Source organism: Anser brachyrhynchus (assembly GCF_964034855.1).
Source record: "Anser brachyrhynchus genome assembly, chromosome: 1".
NCBI lineage: Eukaryota > Metazoa > Chordata > Aves > Anseriformes > Anatidae > Anser > Anser brachyrhynchus.
This window is the reverse complement of record NC_137694.1, coordinates 175,844,866-175,863,348: the sequence shown is the minus strand read 5'-3', so window position 1 is coordinate 175,863,348 and position 18,483 is coordinate 175,844,866. Positions and strand designations below refer to the sequence as shown.

General features: G+C 38.3%; 1 long non-coding RNA gene across 1 annotated transcript; it reads left to right on the top strand.

Annotated features, from left to right (window-relative positions):
- Window positions 1-2,393: 2,393 nt before the first annotated feature.
- LOC308188220 lies at window positions 2,394-14,331 on the top strand. Its single transcript, XR_013945264.1, has 3 exons — window positions 2,394-2,889; window positions 3,214-3,297; window positions 10,883-14,331. It is a non-coding gene; the product is annotated as an uncharacterized lncRNA (long non-coding RNA).
- Window positions 14,332-18,483: the final 4,152 nt, after the last annotated feature.

Genomic DNA, 18,483 nt, shown 5'->3' with positions numbered 1-18,483 from the left:
TTGAAAGATTCTACTTTTTAATTAGAAGTCATATACCAATAGAGACATAAATTCAGTAACGCCTTTTTTTTTTTTCCTGAAAGAAAAGTGGAGGGAAAAAAAAAAAAAAAGATGAAAATAAACCAAAATTATTACAGGTGTGGTAGTTTTGCTTAGCTAGGTAGCCAAACCGCACCACCACTCTCTCACTCTCCCTCCTTAAAGGGAAAGGGGGAGAAAATACAATGGAAAGGGCGTAAGGGTTGAGATAAGGACAGGGAGATCACTTAACAATTATTGTCACAGGCAAGACAAACTCACTGCTCCTTCACGGTCCCTCTCTGCCCCTGCTCCCCGTGGGGTCCCTCCCACGGGATGCCGTCCTGCCCGAACTGAGCCTGCGGGGGCTGCCCACAGGCAGCAGCTCTTCAAGAACTGCTCCCACACGGCTCCGTACCACGGGGTCCATCCATCCCCCAGGAGCAAACTGCTCCAGCACGGGTCCCCCACGGGCGGCAGCTCCCCCCAGACCCCCTGCTCCTGCGTGGGCTCCTCTCCACGGGCTGCAGCTCCGGCCCGGGGCCTGCTCCTGCGGGGGCTCTCCATGGGCCGCAGCCTCCTCCAGGCCACATCCACCTGCTCCACCGGGGGCTCCTCCACGGGCTGCAGCGTGGAGATCTGCTCCGTGTGGGACCCATGGGCTGCAGGGGGACAGCCTGCTCCACCAGGGGCCTCTCCACAGGCCGCAGGGGAACTGCTGCTGCCTGCCTGGAGCACCTCCTGCCCTCTTTCTGCACTTACCTTGGGGTCTGCAGGGCTTATTCTCACTCCTTTCTCCCAGTTGCTGTTGCCCAGCAGGTGGTTTTTTTTTTTTTTTTTTTTTTTTTTTATTTTTTATTTTTATTTTTCCCTGTTCTTAAATGCGCTCTCACAGAGGCACAAACAACATTGGTTTATGGCTACTCTGGCCACTGGCTCCCTTTTGAGCCAGCTGAAACAGACCCTTATCTAACATGGGGCAGCTTCTGGATTCTTCTCACAGAAGCCACCCCTGCAGCCCTCACTACCAAAACCTTGCCACATAAACCCAGTACAACAGGCCATCAAGAGTTTGAATTCTGTTCAGCACTCCTAGAGAATTACCAACAAGAGAAAGGGAGTCTATCCTGCTCTGCCAAAATACTAGCTAAGAGTTAGTGTTGAAGTGCCACTTTATGCTGAAGAGGAGGATATTTGCCAGCTTGCTAAGGAAAAGTCTCAAGTCTTGCTACCTAACGAGCATCCAGAGATACACAGAAATATAAAATAGCAATATAAAGAGGAGAGAAGGAAGTTTCTTCATTCCTAGGTCAAAGCACTTTCACTCTACTCATACATAAATAAGAAATCTTCTCTTGCAGATGAGTATCATAATGGAAAAATGTTTCACAGTATTTTGTCCTAATCAAATAAATCAGTATAACAGACATCTGTCCTGGCTGAAATGTCAACTTTCTGCAAAATGAAATCTATTTCATGTTTCTGATCATAACACAATTATTTGAATTTCATGTCAGTGAGATGGCAAATATGGTAATAATAACTTCTATCATGAGCCAGAGTCACAATTTTTATGGAAGAATTCATCAGAAATAGTTAAATTTGAATAAATTAGGAAAAAAAAATGTCATAGATGTGATGGTGGAGTTGTAATAACCTCCAGCAGGTGGTCTACAGCAGGAACCAAGAGGCATGGAGGAAACTACTAAATTTCCATCCTCTTAAATAAGAAAAAAGCAAAAAAGAAAGTAGGGAAGAGGTATCTTGCAGACAGTTATCTTTTTGTTGAAATACTGCTGCCAGTGTTCAAACTTACTACCAGCAGTTGCAGTAAATGCAACTGGAGAGACCATGAGGAATGGGGAAAACGCCGTCTGTTAAAGAAATACTTTACATTTAAGTGGAATTATCTGATGTTAAATAGAATTTAGTGAAAGAAAATGTAGAAGCACTTTCTGCTTAGGCTAAAAATTACTGAGCAGATCACAAAAATACCTCTTGATGAGATCTTATAACACATTTCTCTAATTTCCCCTCATGCAAGAATGTATGACCTGACATCTGCTGGTGAAAAGATGAATGAGTGTGATTATAGGGTGTTCATAAGGTCATTAGTCATTTTTAAAAAGTGGTTGAAATATGGCTTACTTGTTAAGAGAAGGTAGACTCATACCACCACTTCTGCCTAGGATTTGCATGTAACCCTTGATTATTAAGGGTGAATATCCAGCTGGTGAGTTACCCTGATATGGAGAGAAGAGCAATGCGGCTGATTCCGTGCAGATCTCATTCAGATCTGCAGGGCCTATTGGGTCAGGCACAGTGCTGCATGATCACAACTACTCTGCCTCCAGGGTCAGCGCTAGTAAGTCCAAAGCAGTTTTAGCTACTTCTCCATGGCTGAATGATCAATTAATGACTCCTGCAAGCTGGAGCCTGCTCCTTATAGTGAACCATGAATCCTGGGGTGCATGTTTCAGAGGCAATTAGCTGGTCCTCAGCAGAACCAGCTGGGCTCATTTGCTCGGGCTCAGTCCCAGCACCCTGCTGAGCACCATACAGCTACCCTCATGTCTTTGCATTATTCCTCCCAGTGCTGTGAATTCCAGGAGGTTTATTAACTTCCTCAGCAGCACTTAGGGGGCACGCAGAGCCAGCTTGGATTTGGGGCTGCATGCCAGAAAACGTTGATCAGAGGGTGCTAGAGAGCACAGCATGGAGACTGAATCTGTTCTGTTCATAGCTCTGTCTCATGGTGGATGCTGAATAACTCCTGTGGTGATTCTTCTGTATCTCTACACTGTATTCCCTACAATTTATGTTTTGGGAGACTATGATTAGTTTGGATATCCAAGTTTTGTCATGTCCCAGGTAATGAAGTATTTGTCTGTAACACTTTGGGAGCTTACCTTACTGATAGATGGAAGAGTGACTTTTTTCCTGTGTGGCTGAGTGTCCACAGCAGTCTCAGCCCTAAAGTCTGAGATCAACTGGGAAATGACTGGATTATTTTAACTGTATGTAGGGCGTGCAACCCAATATTAAAAATAAAACATTTAACCCGATATTTAAGAAGTCCAGAGATTTTATCAAAGACTGAATACGGGAGAATCATTTCTGGGGTGAACAAAGTCATACATAACATGTAACCTGTTAACTAAAAGGTATAAATGAAGTGTCCCTCCTTTATCTTAGATACTCTGTTTTGTGCAAGAGGAGGCAAAAACTGAGGCACCTGGCTATGTCATCTAGACAGATGTTAATTTCTATCAGATACACGTGAGTATTTAGGCAAGCTACTGTATTAGCTATTGTATGACGAACCTGCATAAATCAAAGATCCCAAGACCAAGAAATGAAATTGTATCTTTCTGTTTATTTTTTACTTTTTCCTTACTTTATCTTAAGGAGTACTGCTTTCTTGTTATGCCAGTGTATTCATTCTATAAAGAACGAATGTGTTTGTAGAAAAACAGTCCTGATAACAGGCTGTGAAACCTTAAAATGAGTTCCCAGATTGGTCTTTTATGTTTGCAAGTGTTGCCAAAGTTACAGAAGTGGTGTTTTTTTTTCGTGTTTGTTTGTTTGTTCGTTTGTTGTTGTTTTTTGAGCAACTATTTTGCATAGAAACCTCTTGCATTAAACAATCCTGTTTGGTTTTTAGGCTATTGTTTGCAATAGGGAAAGTAAGAACAAGAGCAATAATAATTAACAATTACAACATTTAAGGCAAAGGGAAAACAGTAGTGAAACTGTAGTTCAAGTAGCCTACTTCGTCTCTGTTCTTCTTTAAGAATATTCAGCCCAAGGATAACTCCATGAAAGCAGTCGTTACAATTTAAATTTTTTTTTTTTAATTGACAGAATAAAATCCCTATTAGTATGGGAAAACTGGGAAGAAAAGAGTTATTTTAAAGTACAACACTAATTTATTTCATAATGCAAGACCAGTGAAAAGCATTTCTTTTCTTGTCTCAGCTTCATAACTGATTCCTAGTTCTATTAATTTGGTAATAGGAACTGAAATAAATCACCACCAACTTGCTGATTTTATTCACACTATTTTTGATATGTTTCTTTTACTACCTCTGTTTAGTTTAATAAGTAATGATCTTTTAGTCTTAATATGTTTGTTAAGCCTTTGTATTTGTTGTCTAAATTACTTCTAATGTGTAAAAATGAAAACTTTACACACTAATTTGTTATTTCAAATGGCATCTGTTTTAACATGTCAGGACTGAAAGTAATATCAGCTGTAGTATTTGTGTACCAGTTATTTCTCATCCTTCAAATGAAAATGTTCAAAAAGAAAGGAACTGAGGGGAAGGAAACATCTGTCTGTTGAAAAGAGAAAAAGATTTCCGAGCAAATGAAGGGATCAGTAGACAGGATTAGTTAATATAAAGGGTTTGGGTTGAAATTTCCTCTGATGAAATCTATATTTGGGGGGCTAGTGGTATGACAGTGTTTGATTCATCACAGTGCAGTCTGAACTCTTATGTTGAAAAGTTTTCTCTCAGTTTTGAAAAGTTACTGCTTTGTTGGCTTCATTCTTCTACTTCTGTGAACCCTGAAATTTGTGTGTACAGAACTAGCCCCTGGTTGCTCACAGCCCTCAAAGTAGTCAAGACTATTAATGCCTTTTCCTCCCTTCTTCCTCCTCTCCGTGATTCAGGAAGTGATGTATACTCAAGATTATTTTTTTTTTCTGAGTGGCTACCTTCCAGTTTACAGTGTTTTTATACAAAGGAACATTCTGATGAACTAGGTCTCAAGAGATGCTCCCGAGTCTGAAGGGTTTCAGTGCTATGTGCAGTTTGGATATTGAAGCTGGTGTGCACTGAAAATCTAAAAGTGGAAATGGACTTTTCCTGAAGAGTTAGCATAAGTTTGTTATCATTAACTTGGGCAGTAAGTATTAATGATAGCTATTGTTTGTGTATACCTCTGAGGAATTTGCCTTGATTTATTGTTTGCAGGGGGTTATGCATGCACAATTCCTTGCAGTTAGTGCCATTTGATGGCAGGCTCTGTGCATGGCTGTTGCTGTAAGGAATTATGTTTCACATTTTGGATTTAGAGAGGTTTTAGAGAATTGCCCAAGGCTTTTTAGTAACTCTCTTTATTACTAACACAAGTGAATCAGCTGTTAGCTGAGCTTTGCTAATTTGGACCAATAATTGCTACAACAGTGCTGTTTAGTACTTACTGGCACCTCCTGTAGTTTTGCCTTCAGTCATTTAGCAGCCCATGCACAAAGCATGGAAATGGTAGAAGCCTATTACTGAGCATAGCTGCCATCAATTCTCATGATGAGGAGTTTCCTCCAAAAGCAACTTCAGTTTCCTTCAGTAATGGCCTTTTGTTATTTTGTGTACTTGAGGTACTGCTGGTTCTATAAGAAATAAAACCTATGTCTGGCTGGTATTAGAGAGTATCAGACTTCTTTCAAAACTGGAGATTTCAGTAGGCTGAAGAAGTGTTTGAAAAGCCGAAGAGAATAACTGAATGACTGGAAAGTCAGGAGAAGGTCATTCAAGAAATGACCAGAAGAAAACCTCTTTCCTTTTCTGAAGAGGTATTTTAAGCATCTGTTTCTCTGTACACTTGAGTATTTTTCATTTTGTTTTCTCTCATCTAAGCTAAAGGTCAATCATTTAATGGTCTCTACAGAAGCTTTATCTGCCTTCACCTAACTCTAAATCCAGACAGTTAAAATAAGGTATCTGATAGTAGTTCCTTTGTATACAGAAGTGGTTGGGTCAGTTGTTATTATCTAGCAAACAATTGTAATTAAAGTCAAGTTGAAATGCAGAAAATGCAGACAATGCTACATTAACCAGTATTGCTACCCAGATCCAGAATGCAATCTTTTTTTAAAATTATTTTTTATTTTTTAAAAGTAGCATTTGTCTGTAACTATGTATGGCTAATAACAGAAATTTATTCTAGGTCTCATTTATTTTGGATTATCCGTATATGTAAGATGAGCAATTGAAAGGACCTTGATAAAGGAATATAGTTAATTTGTCTGCTGTTTAAAGGAAGAGAGAAATGAGATCTAGTGATAAGCTAGCGCTACCTAAGAGAAATGAATCTCTTAAGGAAGTGTGATCAGTGAGATTTTTATCTGTGGGGAGGAGAGAAATCTAAATTTGTTTATTCAGATTCCATTTGACTTTATCTGTGTTGATTAGTGAGACAAAAGCGTAGTTTTAAGTTTGTACACAGAAAAAAAAATGCATTAATTTAACATAGGCTACATTTACAAATGCTAAACCAAGTCCCTCTGTTGGGCTGTAGGTTCATATTAATCTTTACTTGGTGGCTTGGGAATGGTAGGGATGATCCATCCACAGAAGTAAAAAACCCTTTGTGAGTGACAGTCGGGAAAAAAAAAAGCTGAAAGGTTGCTAAGGCATTTCTTCTTGTCCTTAAGATTTTGTCGATATATTTTTTCTAAACAAAACCAGCTTAGAGGCAAGGTTATTGAAAAGCTTTTCCATGTATATATAAACAAATATATTTGTATGTGTATGCACACAAAAACACTGTATATTTACATTTAAGCAGCTCTGTTATTAGAAGAATAAATATGTTGCATTCTGTTGAACCTGATGACATTGCATCACAACTGGTTTTGTAGATACACTCCAATCACTCTCCTCCACCTCAAAATCCATGTGTTGAGTTAGGTCACTGTATTCTTTGAGTTTCTGGAGAGCAGCCCAAGACTGGGGTGCATATTTTCCTGTATCATGGAAACAAATAGAAAGGAAGGTGTTGAAATACCACCACTTGCTTATGACCTTGATCTGAGTTTGGCTCTGTGTCAAGAAGCATCACAATTATCTCAGAACCACAGAATGGTTTGGGTTGCAAAGGGCCCTTAATGATCACTCGGTTCCAACCCCCTGCCATGGGCAGGGACACCTCCCACCAGACCAGGTTGCCCAAAGCCCCATCCAACCTGGCCTTGAACACTTCCAGGGATGGCGTTCATTTTACTCTTCAGATATCCAGCCCAGTCTAAACACATTTAAAAATAAATTCTCATCTTTTCTTTGTGTAATAAAATACCCAAATTACTAATTTGTTAGTCAAGTTTATTGCTTGGATCGATCCTCTTAAAATAAGGATATTTTTTACTCCATCCCCCACTTCAAATCCGTGGCTTTTTTGAAGGGTCAGGAACATTATCCAGTCTTTGATTAATAGCTACAGAATACATTTGATTTCTCCTTCCTTTGAATGCATTCAGTTGAAAAGATCTAAACCAATATACCTTTAGGAGACATGGGCAATAAAATATCCTTGTGAGATCATAGTTCTGTCAACTGCATTGGCTAAGCTAAAGTCCACAGGGGGAATTTTCTCTTTCCTTTAGTGTTTATTAAAAATTCACAGTTGGCTTATACCACTCAGTTCTCTTTGGACAAAAATGGATAAATATGTCCAGGTAAAAAGAACAGAGTATTCTCAGTCTTTTGCCCACACGTGGAGCTAGGTGGCCCACTAAAGCTTTGGTCATGGGGGTGACTGCCTCAGAGGAACCAAATGGATTAATGCAAATCATTTAATCAAAGTAAATGAACAATTGCCAAAATGGTAAAATTTGCATTTTCACCTAATATGGCTGTGAGCCATTCACCTAGAGATAAAGAGCTCTATATTCCCCTGAACCACTCTTGCATATATCTTTAATATCGTTCCTCTCTATAATACACTTCTACTCTATGCTATGTTTTATGAGTAAATCTTCCAGCCATGGGAATTTACAATTAAAATAACCTTCACACTGAGGACATTTCTGTTATTACCTCTGTCCCTTATTACTCTACTTCTGTGTAAACCTCTTAGATGTGAAATTGGAATGGTTAGTTTTACATGGTAAAACAAGGAAAATCTATTTCCATTTCTAAAAGATGAACCTTTCTGGTGTACTGACTGGGACTAAACTTGAGGGCGGTAAATTTTCAGGATGGTATGCAGGGAGTTAGCTATATGACTCATTAACATTAATTCCCATCTGTAAATAATTTTGAAATACTTTAACTAGCAGGGGAGCTATTTCATCTTTTATACCTAGCTGATTGTAAAAATGTATGTTGAAACCATCTGGCCTTAGTGTTTTGTTGGACTTAAGACTTTTAATAGCCAGTCTGATATCCTTCGCTGAATTGGGGTTTTCTAATCCCTAGCTCAATTCTCCTTCCAAACTAGGTAATACCGTGTTGCTAAGTTGCTTGTCAATCAATTCCTATCTCACCAATTGAGATGAATAACAGTGTTGCTATAAAAACTTAGGAAGGCTTTGGGCCTAATTCTCATTCATGCTAAAGTTACTTTATACTACTCTGGTTGTTCATTTACTGAGTGTAAATGCAATTTACTGTCAGAGCAATATAAAGCGACTGTAACATAAATGAGAATCAGATCCCCTATGTTCAAGGCAGCTAACAGCTTCAAATTGCTGAGTGCTATTTTCCCACAGGAGCTAGTGTACCAGGATTCCAATGCATATAAAGAATGCAACAAGCCAATTAAAAATGAAGATATTAAATGAGAAATTGAATGGTTATTTCTGTTTAGGGCCAATTTTTCCAAACAATGGGACTGATTAAGCCTAGCTGTTACAAACATGCCAACGACATCTAAAGTTCAACCTTGCGTGAAACTTGGATGTTTGCCGCAGTACGTGCAATGAGTTCTCCATGTTACTGGGAGAAGGAGAACTGTGTTTCAGAGTTGTGTGCAGGTCTTCCCGACTTGCCTGATGGTGCTTCCTTCTCAGGGACAGTCAGCAGTTATTCACGAGTGATGTACAACAGGGTGAGTGGGAGGATAATGGCAAAAGTAACCTTGATAGTAAATTTATCAAACTATTGTTACCATGAATACCAAAACACACACTGCTGCCTCACTCCTTTTCCTGTTTCTGAAATCATGTGCTTTATTGCCTAAAGTCTTTTAAAAAAAAAAAGTTTTTGTTATAATGATGCATAATAACTATCAAGATCTAAACTGATGCTGGTCTGTAATACAGAAGACATTTGATGGCAGGTTGACTCTGGAGTGAGCTATCTCAGCTTAGACAGAGGTCAGTCATCCCCATGTTTTCTTACACCTCTGCTGCATCGGCCTGAATACCCAGAGAGCTAGCACTCTCACTTTGATGTGAAGTCTGTATTTCTTCCCTCACCCCTCCTCCTTTTCTTTTGTTCTGCTGAAAACATTTCAGCAACCCACGTGCTAATAAAGAGCTATTGCGGAAACCACAGACGCAAGTCTGACTTACTAATATGTGAATTCTTATCTGCCATTGTCCTCTGTGCTCTGTGTGCTGGCTCAGATTTATAAATCCTGTGCCTAGTCTTTTCTCACCTGCTGCTAATCAGCTGACTTCAATCCTACCTTCATCTTGCTGAAGAACACAGATAACATCTTGTACAAAGATCAGTGGCCTTCTGTGGTTGCTAAAAAAAACCTGGTTATCTAACCGAGGGCCATGCTGAGGTGTGCATGTCATAGTGTAGATCCCTCATCTGCTACAGCAGCATTCTTAAGCAGACTGGTATTTTTGCAGTACGACTCGTGATAACTAGCTCTTGAGGCTGGAAAATCCATGCAGTTCCTCCTCTCCTGAGGGATAACTCCTGAAGAAGTAGACATGATGCTGTTGCACTAAGAAACATCTGCAGGCTTTGTGTCCATCTCTAAGTGACTTTTGCACTGTTCTAAGGGAAATTTATATCTAAAATTATTTTGCTAATTTTTAATTGAAAGCTAAAAATAGTTGTACTGCTCCTGTGTAAGTATACAATAAGCTTTATGGATGCTAATAAACAGAATCCTCTTCTTATTCGGTGGCATTGAAAATTGTGATTTCCACCAATGTACTTGAAAGTGGAATGTTTTCCTACTTCCCAGTTCAGATAAATCATTGCAAGTAGTAAAACATTTTTGAAATGTTGCTCGTGCTATCATAACTCCTTGTTTTGCTCTGAAAAAATCTGTATAAATGTTTTAGAGCAGAGTTGATCACCCTATATTATTTAGGCAGTTATGATTAGTTTTGCATATATTAAAACACTAAAACATTATTTAATGTTGCCAATGCAGGATTTACTAGTGCCATCTATTGTTGGAAAATGTAGACTTGTAACTGTTAATTTGCATATTCTATAGTAAAGTAACATTAAAAATTTAATATTTTACTGAGTTGTGTTACAAAATAAAATAGTTTATGTAATTGCATGTTTGGAATGTTTTCACTTTGCATTCTTTGAAATGTGTTTATCTTCAGAGAGAATATCTCTGGGTTTTATTTGCACTATAATCTTGCATTGGAGATCAAACTTTAAGTTTTGGACCCTTCAAAAAAGCTTGTAATAGTTTACAATAGGAGAGAAACCAAATTTTTACTTGCTGGGCACAGTTAATTTTGTGTGTAAGAGTACTCAAAAGTGCATGATAATTTGAGCCTGAGTGCCATATTCTGGGGCAGTGTTGTGGTGCAGAAGTCTCAGTTTCACTGTCAGTGACACTTAGGGCTGGATTTAGACCACTTCTTTTACTTTTTGTGACATTTAGGAAGTAAAGGCCTGGCCTGGAGGTGGGTAACTCCAAAAGACCTCAGGCGACCTAAACAAGCTTCCCGCCTTTCACCACTGATTGAACATGACACCTCGGTGCCTCTGATGAGCCAAGTTGTACTACTGACTAGACAGAACAGAAGTAAAGAGACATTGATTTATCTGATTCTCATCATCCTTGGGAGCTGTTCCCTTGGGAGCTGCAGTTGAATTCTCTCTCAGTCTCATCATCCTTGGGAGTTAGTGGCTTTTTTTTTTTTTTTCCAAAGGGAAATGTGAGAGCTGTTTCCTGCCAGCCAGGGGAAGCACAGAGGTGTTGGTGAAGCATGTCCAGTGCTCTGTGGTGTCCATATGCCAAGTCAAGTGGAAAATCCAAGTCTTGTTCACCTTTGGATACTCATGTCTCAGTATTATTTTCCTGTACTGCAACTGTTTGCTGTGGCTGCCACACAGCCAGACTACACAGAAAAGACCTTTTGCAAAAGATGGATCAGGTGTACTCCAGGAGCGTTAAATTGCCTCCACAACTCTAAGATGCACGGCTCATCCCCTGCCTGTTTTGGGGCACTGTGGCTGCTGTTAATATACAACAAATCAGAAGAAGGTGCCTACATCAACAGCTGCATTTGAGAGATGATGATGTGATCAAAACAGAAAGAATCCAGTCTACCTAAATTATTTTTACATCAGGCTAAAACTCAGATATATTCCAGAAAGCCATCCATTCTACCTTGGTCTAATCCTTTAGGCACTCAATTTTGGGGGATTGTGTTCCTGCCTGTCATTTCATGCCCTATTACAATGCCTGTGTAGAGAGGCATTCATTTGAACACCTAAATCCCTTAAATATACTCTGATTTTTAGATATGGTCAATCATGACTAATGCACCATTGTATAGGTATGCGTACAAGATCATGTCAAAGAATGGACAAGCAAAGCTGAAATAAAGGTTTATGGTTAAGGCAGTCATTCTAGAGGAAACAGATCTCTGATTTCCAGACCAGATTCCTGAAAACCATATGCACTTTACATTAGACCGTGGTAGATTAAAAATACAAGCAACCTCGAGATAAAGGAATAAGGATTTGTGATTTGCCCATACGTTCTAGCAGAATACCCCGAACACTTCATGTTTTACTATTAGGAGCTTGGGTTTTGGTGATGTTCTTTTTTTTTTTTTTTTTTTTTTTAAGAAACGTACTATTTCTTTATCTCTGACAGGAGTAATTATAGCAGTTACAATTAATCATGTAAGAAGGAATAGATTTATCACTGAATGATCAAGATAATGCTAACTGAGAAGTATTCCATTTATGCATGCATGGAATAATGGCTTCCTTATGACAAATTGGTATTGCTGTTTTGCCTGTAGCAAATCACTCCATAAGAAAAATATATCATTTAAATATAGATCTATTTACTTTTAAGTTACAAACTATATGCTTTGGCTTTAAATGAAATGCAAAATAACCCCTCATTGCCTCACAGATATATATATATATTTTCCTTCAATTTGTAATACACAAGCTATAACATTTTGGAAATAGCACTCCTCTGCCCCCCTCTCCCTGGTTTATAAGGAGAATAGAAAGACACGATTCAGTATAAGTGTAGCTTGAGAAGTTAAGCAGTTTCAGAATTGTTAGATTGTTTTTACTACTGAAATTGATTTTACAATCAGGTATGTCTGTGCTGTAATGCTGTTTATTTTGTAAAAATGAATTTGAAATCCTCTTTTCCTGAATATGGTAGAAAGTAAGAAATGGAAGAGAGTTTCTTTGCATATCTTTTACCTGATACCATTTTACTCCAAGTTCTCTGGTTTGGGTTTGTCTGCCTTCTGCAGCAATTAATTCTACAGCTGTTTCCTGTGCTTTCAAATATTTTCGTGTTCCTCCTCGTGTATACACATGCATGCGTAATAACATCAGCTTGGGACGTGTACTACCACTTAGTCTAAACTTTGAATGCAAGTTTCCATTGCTGTCTGCTGTTAGTAAAAACAACCAGAAATCTAACTGTTTCATTGTTTGGCTTGAATGAGATAGCTGGCTGCACTAACCCCACCAGCTGTTTAAAATTCAGAATCCTGTATCAGTTAAAGACAGGATAGTTATAAGCCATTCAGTTTCCAGTATAACAGTGAGTTGTGAAGAAAACATTTAATTTTAGCTTTGCAGTCAATATATTTAACTCCCTGAGTTTTTATGGTATTTGGGGCAGTGGGAGCAATAGGCTTGAATGTGTATAATACAGATTAACAATAATATTAGAGTTATGTCATGCCAAATGTTAGAAAGAAAAGGCTCGCAGAGGCAAAAATAAATTCTTAAATTTGAAATATAAAGACAATAATGAAGGCTGTAATCCAAAAATCAGAGCCTTTTGGAATAAACTCTGCTACAAACTGTAACTTATTTTTTAATATCGTGATGAACTTTTGGACTTTAATTTCAATGTGTACTGCTGTAGTATAGAAGAACCATGTTTTAACAATATCTTAGAAACAGACACATGCAGTTTCAAAAGTATAAAACCCAATTGTTTTAATAATAACCAAAAAAAAAAAAAAAACACAAAAACTTGCATATTTTCAGTTGCCAGATTTGTTTAATGTTATTCTGAAATTGGATGAAAGTTTTTTGGAGATGATTCTTCACTCCAGACAAAACTAAAAATCTATTAAACTGCTTTATATATCTGATTGCTGAAATTATTATGTGTCACTAATTAAAACAGGTCACATATATGGTCAATAAGGAATTTCAATTTTATGGATGGAAGAGGTTTGTTTTTTTTGTGGGAGAATGCAGGCACAAAGTCTTGTGTAATGGGCAGATGTTTGAAAAAGCAGTAACAAAGACAAAATTTAAAGGAATTACAGCTTCCACGTCTCATTTTTTGTGTGATAAAAATTTTATATACCTGCCACCTATACACTGTCTTGTCTCCAAGCCAGAAGAACAAGGTACAGATATATGGATCTTTTTCTGGTCATCTGGTGAGGATGGAATAGGATGGAGACACAAAATTCCACTGCAATTACTTTAAGAGCCTCAGACATCAAGTACAAGAAGAGATGTGAGATATGTCTGGGGAGAATCTGTCTTCGGAATAGCGAGAGGCAGCTGAGCAGTCACTTAAAAATTATTCAGATACGTGGACAATCCACTTGACTGAACACTGCAAGTGCTTCAGATCCATTAGAATCACTTCCAGATACTGTAAATATTTTGGAAGGTTTAAAGATACTTGAGCTAGGTGTTGTTGAAATGTCTAATATAACTCGTGATATTGCTCGTGTTTATAGCGACATAGCTTATATTAGTATCAAAGTTCAACCATATTGTGTTTTATATATTTGCTATAAAAAGCTAAGAGCAACATTTAAATTTATCACTATCTGATATGTTGAATTGTCAGAAATGTGGGTGAAGCTGTGTCTGCAACCACGCTTGATTTGAGGTGATAATGGCAGAGTGCCTGAGCTGCAGGAAGCTACAGAAGACTGCCTTAACCCTGCTTAGCAAGTGTGAAGCTCCAGCAATGTTTCAGGGACTTAAGGACAAGATATTAATGTTATTGTGGTTATGTATTCACATCTTGATAAATGCTACCTTACATCTTACAGATTGAATGTGTACTGAGAGCACAAACTATTTTTAAAAAAATTATTCTGGGTAATGGTATTCATTTCTACCCAAGCCCTGTAATGGAATATGAGAAATGAGGAAAACTACTGAGGATAACCTTTGGGAAATTAAAAAATTATAGGGTTTAGAATAGAGATAAGATGTATCTTTTGCTGGAGTGTCCAGTTTTACAAAAGTGGCAAAGGAAATCTGTCATGGGCTTAGCTCGAGAATACAAACATTCCTGCACATATTTTTGATATCTGTGATCTTTTCAAAGGATTCAATTGATTAAAAAGCCTCCAGAGATGATGCACTGGTGTGGCAGGTTAACCCTGACTGAGAGCCAAACGCCCACCCAGCTGCTCTCACACTCTCCCTCCTCAGTGCGACACAGGGAGAATGAAAAAGCTTCTGGGTCAAGAAATTGTGAGATCACTCACTAATTACCTTCATGGGCAAAAGAATCTCATCTTGGGGAAGATTAATTTTGTTTATTGCCAATTAGAGTGTATTTGGATAGTGAGAAACAGTAAGACAAACACAAAAGCAACACATTTCCAGCCTGCCCCTTCCCAGTCTCTGTTTCAGCCCTCCACTCCTGTTAGCCCCCCGAGCCATGAGGGGAGATGGGGACCTGTGGTCAGACCATAACAGCTTCTGTCTGCTGCTCCCTCTGTCATTTTCCTCTCCTCCACTTCCTAGTCTCTCCACAGGCCACAGGGGAATCTCTGTTCCAGTGCCTGCAGCACATCCTCCCCTCCTTCTTTGACCTTGGTGTTTGCAGGATTGTTTCTCATGCTTTTTTCCTCATTCCTCTCTTTGCTTCTGTGTCGTTTCATCCTTTCTTGAACATGTTTTTCCTCAGGTGCTGCATTTTGACTGCTGGGCCCAGCCGTGCCCTGCAGCAGAGCTGTTATTTTGTCTATTGACTTAAAATCAGTTTGGAAAAATATTTTGACCAGAAAGGTGGTGGTGCATGAATATCACAATCAGGCTGAGGTTTCTTTACCTGCCAGGAGAAATTTTCTTTGTTGACTGGCCATTTATTTATTTTCATAATTGGTAGTGCCTTATGAAATCCATGCAATGACCCTTGTAGGATTATCATTGTTACAGAATAGTTCAGCTGGAAGGGGCCTACAAAGACCATCTAGTCCAACTGCCTGATCTCTTCAGGGCTAAACAAAATTTAAACCATATTACTGAGGGCATTATCCACATGCCTCTTGAACACTGAGAGGCAGGGGCATCAACCACCTCTCAAGAAAGCCTGTTCCAGTGTTTGACCACCCTCACAGTAACAAACATTTTCCTAATATCTAGTTTGAACTGCCTCAGGTGCAGCTTTGTGCCATTTCCATGCATGACTAAGAAGGAGAGATTGGCACCTTCTTCTCCATTTCCCCTCCTCAGGAAGTTGCAGAGAGTGATGAGATGGCTCCTTTTCCTGTGTTTCAGAGTATGCAGCAATAACGTTGCCCTCTCCGAGCAAGTGAGTATGGATTGTGCTATGGTTATATTCTACAGAACAGAAGATAAGATGATTTTAAATTTGGAAGCTATCTTCCAGGTCGTAGAATTTAATTTGCAAGACCAAACTTCTGCAATATTGTGTTTATGCTGCAGTGTCATTTACTGTTTAATAGAAACATTCAAAATGCCCTAGTTCCATCTGTTATAAATAGTGAAGGCTGATAAACACTATGCAAACACAAGATGCAGCTTTCTGGCAAATTATGTTTAGTACAGTCCCCAAACATAAAGCAAGATTTATAACATTTGCATCTCTCTCTCTTTCCCTCCCTCTCTCCCTCCCTCCCTCTCTCTCTCTTTTTTTTTTAAACTGTAGAGTAATTACTCTAGAGCTTTGAGTAGATATATAAATAACACTCACAGTTTTATATTTAAATTATTGTTTGAGAAGACAGGGAGAAGTACATACACACACTCACAGACACACATACAAACGCGTTTCATACTTTCAATTGTACTGCAGTTCCAAATCCGGTTATGGCTGCAGAGTTTTCGACATAACTACTTGTAAATACATTTTTATCAGACAAATATGGTTGAAAGGCAAGCCCACATACTATTATGCATTGCATGAACAAAGCTCTCAGTTTTTGATTAAGAAAATGGAGATGAATCAGACGAGTAGCAACACACTTGCAAAAGGCACTATGATGAATAACCAAAGATGAAACTATTTCTATTCCCTGCTCTCAAGAGCAAGAGAAATTTTAGAGCAATAGGGAAAGTGAGTCACTGAATGAGGCTGTTAGAAGTTGTGGGTGAGATGTGGTAGCAAAAGAAAGCTCCAGGTACTGTTGTTTGGGCGTGATCACTTTATCATCTGCCAAGATTCAAAGGCTGAGAAAACAAATTATCTTACATAGTTAAAGCAAAACAAACTTGTAGTCTGAAACAGTGAGACAGTCTACAGAAAAACTTGAAAAGACACTATTTAAGTCGATGTCTTTTACTCAAACTGGATGCTGGCAGGTGAATCGTGCATACGCTCAAAAAGTGTACGGAAAATTGTTTGTTTCTTTCTTTTATTTTTGAAGCAGATATATTTCAAAGGAATTAACTTGACAAACCTCACTGTAGTGACAGTCTTACTGGGCATTTCCTCCTTGGCAGAAATGTTTCTTTTTCCAGTTGAGTTGCCTAACTTTGACTTATCCATACACTCCCTGGATATATCCACACCATTTAAATATTCCAAGTTGTTTGAGTAGATCGTGTTATAGCCCAGGCTTTGAGAAAGATAAGCTAAAAACACTTGCTTTTGGAAAGACGAGGTGTAAAAAGCTCTGTTCCTGAGATTAATTTTGTACATCGAACTCCTCAATTATATTTGAACTTGCAGTAACTAGCAGAGGGAAACATACTCTTTAAAGCAAAAGATATATTCTAGAAAAACAACCACTTCCCAGGCTGTCACCCCAGGACAAAAGACTTTTCATGTCTAGAGTTGTAGGTGACTAACCCACAGAATACATTCATGTTTTCATCTTGTGTTTTTTTTTTCTTTTCCTAATGTTTTAAGTATTGACTTCAGAAGTTTTTTTCTCCTGTCAATATAAGGATGTGAATTTGGTGTGAGCCTCAAACTTGAGAGGAAAACGGGGAGGAAGATGTACATATTTACAACATAACAGCACATCTATCTGCAGTTTAATCCATTAAATTTGTTTGTTTCTTGCTGCTGCAGTACAGTATGTTTGGTTTCTATGCAATAAACGTGCCACATTTTAGGTGTATTTAGTCATAATATATAGCCAGAAAGTGACCTAAATCTGGAACGCAGTAAAGTGTCAAGTAAAAAGATTTCTATCAGAAAGACAGAAATTTAAAGAAAAAGCAAGTTCCATATTCTTCAAGCCATTATTTCTTTCTGTTCTGGATTTTTTAAGTTTGTACTCTTCCTATTCTTTGTTTGTGACCTTTCTTGTAAGGACAGGCATTTTCTTATCTTTCTCTTCCTGGAGTCAAGTTAATTTAATTTACTGATCATATCAAAGGCCTAATTCTTATGTATGTGTATTTCACTGGATGAGTTTAACTGGGTGTAAAAGAATGTTAAGTAAAGATAATAGAATGATTCGTTCGAACACAACAGGTACAAATTAAGTTGTTAACTTTATTATATACATTGCATTGCTTATCATGTCCGATAAGCAAGCTCAACAGCATTTAGCTTTGGCACATCTTGTAGTTGTATCAAGAATATAACTTTTTGTACCATTTTTAGTGGCAATGAAAGCAAAGAAGAAAGCACCTGATTAAAAAATTGCTTTGGCCAGTGCTCCCTTTCCATCTCAACCATTCCACCTGCTGCAGGAAGTAGTCAGTGTTTTATGCAGTAGCTACTACTCCACAGCTGGAAATTACAGCATGGTATATATGAGGAACCTTGTATACTGGTCTTTCATGAAAAACTGAAATAGATGCTAGTTTACCATACCAGGTTGTGCTGTAAAGTGAAGCAGTACAATTCATGGAGGAGAGAAAGGGACGTCCAAGAGAAGTACAATGGATGGATGAGAGATATTCATCTGTTGTCCCTAAAATAGCCATTTATGTGTGTGAATCTGGTAAAAGTCTTTATTCCTGCTGTCAGATATTGCATAAGGTCTACAGAGAAAGGCCTGCATTTCACACCTAAATTACAGTATCACTTCAGTTTCACCAGGGAATAAGAAGAGTAGAGCTAATTAATTACTCAGAG